The sequence below is a fragment of the Nicotiana tabacum genome, chromosome 20 (genome assembly GCF_000715075.1).
Source record: "Nicotiana tabacum cultivar K326 chromosome 20, ASM71507v2, whole genome shotgun sequence".
Classification (NCBI taxonomy): domain Eukaryota; kingdom Viridiplantae; phylum Streptophyta; class Magnoliopsida; order Solanales; family Solanaceae; genus Nicotiana; species Nicotiana tabacum.
In genome coordinates, this window is record NC_134099.1 from 99239050 (window position 1) to 99242498 (window position 3449).

Here is a 3449-nt window from a genome sequence, read left to right on the forward strand (position 1 = left end):
GGAAAGCAATTCAAGTGTTGGAAATCAGGAGCCCACCTGAAGAACAAAGGGAGAAGCAGTTCAGGTGTCGGTAATCAGGAGCCCACCTGAAGAACAAAGGGAGAAGCAGTTCAAGTGTCGGTAATCAGGAGCCCACCTGGAGAACAAAGGGAGAGCAATTCAAGCGTCGGTAATCAGGAGCCCATTTGAAGAACAAAGGGAGAAGCAGTTCAAGTGTCAGTAATCAGGAGCCCACCTGGAGAACAAAGGGAGAGCAATTCAAGCGTCGGTAATCAGGAACCCACCTGAAGAACAAAGGGAGAAGCAGTTCAAGTGTTGGTAATCAGGAGCCCACCTGGAAAACAAAGGGAAGCAGCAATGTTCAAAGCAAGACGGTACAAGTTCGGCAATCAGGTGCCCACCTGGAAAATAAGTCAAGGGTCGAAAGAAAGGAAGATAATTCAAATGTTGGTAATCAGGCGCCCACCTAGAGAAAAAAAGGGAAAGCAGTAATGTTCGAAGGAAGAAGATTCAAGTTCAGCAATCAGGTGTCCGCCTAAAAAACAAAGGGAAACACCTCAGAATACAATTCAAGCCAGCAGCAAAGGAATTTCACCTGGATAGTACAAGTCAACAAAACATCAGAAACTGCAAGATTAAGTTTGAGGATATAGATAGGATTCTTGTAATTCATAGATCATAAGTTTAGTCTAGCTTCTTTTATTTTGTCTTGGTGTAATAAGGAGCTCATCAAGCAGAAACAGCAGCAACAACACTGAAATCACAGTTTCCTAGTAGTCTCAGCTACCAAAATTTTCAGAACTACACTAACCTGATTCCTTTATAGGCAAGGATATGTAGGCAACCTCCGAAGCAAGGTTCAGTCAGGCTTTTTCAAAGATGCTTCTCGTGGAGTTCAAACGGGCAAAAATCCCTCATAGTTTGCTCGTTTTATCTTTGCCCGAAAATCATTCGTGTTTTCGACCAAAAAGGGGCAACTGCGAGCATGTGATTTTTGCCCTATATTAAATACTCCTGTAAAATCCCAAGAAAATAGGTTTTCTGTTGATTATTTGCCATTTTAGGAACTTTTATAGAATGTCCTTAATTATTTGCATATCTGTGCATGTTTAATTTTATTTTTAAATCATGAAAAATACCAAAATATCATGCATTGCATTTAGAATTTTTTTTTTACATTTTTAGAAGTAATTAGTAATTATTTGTTTTATAGAAATTCGAAAATTACAAAAATAAATAGCTCATTTTAACATTTTTGTCTTTTAATTTTTAGCTTATTGATTTTTCTCTTTGAATTTAGAATTAAGCATTGTTTGTAATTTTTTTATAATTAGCTAATTAGTTTAATTTCACATTTTTAGATAATTTAGGATTTTTAATTATTAGAATTTTTAATTAAAAGAAAAAAGAAGAAAGAAAAAGAAAAAGAAAAGGAGATTAGAAATAAAAGAAAAATTGAAGAAGGGTTTAATTTTTGGAGTTGGGCCATATTTAATTCAGCCCAAAGATTTCCTCCCTTCAAAATTAATTCCCCAGCCCAAACACTCACCGCCCCAGTCCAAACAAATCGGACCAAACCCGCCAGTTCGACCCGCCCATTTCCCTTCCATATAAAATCTCTCTTATTATATTTCCCTAATCAAACCCTAGACCTAGGAAAATTAGAAAATGACGCTCTTGTCTATTGTTCACCTTATTCCTCCTCGACTCGGCCCTCAACTCGTCTGGAACTCAGGCGAGTTTGCTCAAATGGGACCCTTCCCCTCCACGTCATTTGATTCCCAACGGTTTTTATCAAAAAGAATACGAATATTCTCTCAAAATCGCACGATTTTTGGTACGAAAAGACGATTTGCTGGATGAATGGGAGCCGTGGATAGATGTAAATCGATCCATGCCTTCTATTTGCCCCAAATATTGTTCAGAAAACCTGAAGATTTTTGGATTTTTGGCAAAAACTTGAAGATTTTTTGAAGGCTATATATATGAGGTAAGTTCTGTTTGCTAGGTGAGGAAAAAGATCAGAGAAAAAATCGAAGAAAAAATAAGAGGAAAAATCTAGGAAAAATTCTAGGGTTCTAAGAGTTGTCACCTTCTTCAAGCCATTTCTTTTAGTCTGCTTCTTTTTTCTTTCCAGAAAAACATACGAAAAAAGGAAAATTGTTTGAGTTCATGTTTTATTCGAGTTTATTTAATGTTTAAGATAAAAATCAGAAAAAGATGTCACTAAAACAGAGGTTCTTTTAGCCTTGGTTCTTTCTCTTGATTTCTGGTTCTCTAAATTGTTGGAATTGCTGTTCGTTAGTCCGCTGATTTTTTTGGTGTTTGTGCTGTCAAATTATACCTGTGCTCCTTCATTTCCAGCTCTAGACTTTATTGGGGTAATTTTTCTGCTACTAGGTATGTCGAATTCCCTTTGTACTCTTTTGAGCGTATAAGTGAAGATTTGGAACTGTTAATTCTATAATCATGCTTAGCTTTGTATGTTTCTAGTGTTTTGATTTTTATGTGCTCATCTTGGTATTTGTTTGTGATATGGGTTAACAACAAAAAATAGGATTTTAGTTCGACCATGTTGCTGTCTAAGCCGTTTGATGGTTTTGTTTGCCCAAAGATTCTTGTGATTTTTGTTTGTCTCACGGAGATTTAGCTTCTTTCCCTTTCAGGTTGTGATCTTACTTTAGTACTTCTTTGATTTACTATTGTGTTTCTTTCTTGTGCAGAAAAATCATGTTTTGATTTAAAGGCTAGTTGGTCAGAAAATAATCTAAATTTCACCAGAGTCATATTTGCTAGATCTGTTTATCTTGGAGCCATGTTAATGTCTGAATTGTAGACTGTAGAGATGAATTTTTTATATTGGATTGACATTTTTGTTTTCAAGTTAAAAGAGGTTCAAAACTAAGGTGTACACAAAGTTGTCTTTTCTGTAATAAGGAGGAGCATGCTCATGCATTTGATATGGAGGTTGCAACTTTTTCTCTTAATCTTAGCAAAAATCATTTTCCTTTTGTTTACATTTTTGAGTTAATTATCTGATTTCAACATCTTGGACTTACATATGGTATGATATAATCCCACAACAATAGCAATGTGCCGGCTTCTGAACATGATTTAAAATACTGCAGCTTTGTACCCATCTAAATGCTGAAAATATCCCTTTTTTACTAACTATCAAATGCAAATCCAATTATTAGCACCTAAGCTGAACAAATAATGGATTAGTAAAGTGCTCCTGTAGATTTGTCTCTTTGTTAGCTTAATTTTATGGAGTTCTTTAATATAGTAGCATATATGCTTGCAAGAAAAATGTGAAGAATTGCTTAATAATCCATTGAATGTGATGCCAGAAGCTTATTCTTAGTTGTTGCCTTGTAGTAAATCTTGGAAGCCAATTCATTCAACACCTGTAGTTATTTATTCTCTTGGTTATCATAACCTTTGGTTCA

General features: G+C 35.3%; 1 long non-coding RNA gene across 1 annotated transcript; it reads left to right on the forward strand.

Annotated features, from left to right (window-relative positions):
* The first annotated feature begins 1451 nt into the window (after nt 1-1451).
* LOC107810993 (uncharacterized) lies at nt 1452-2966 on the forward strand. The gene is made up of 2 exons (XR_001653801.2): nt 1452-2400; nt 2724-2966. It is a non-coding gene; the product is annotated as an uncharacterized LOC107810993 (long non-coding RNA).
* Nucleotides 2967-3449: the final 483 nt, after the last annotated feature.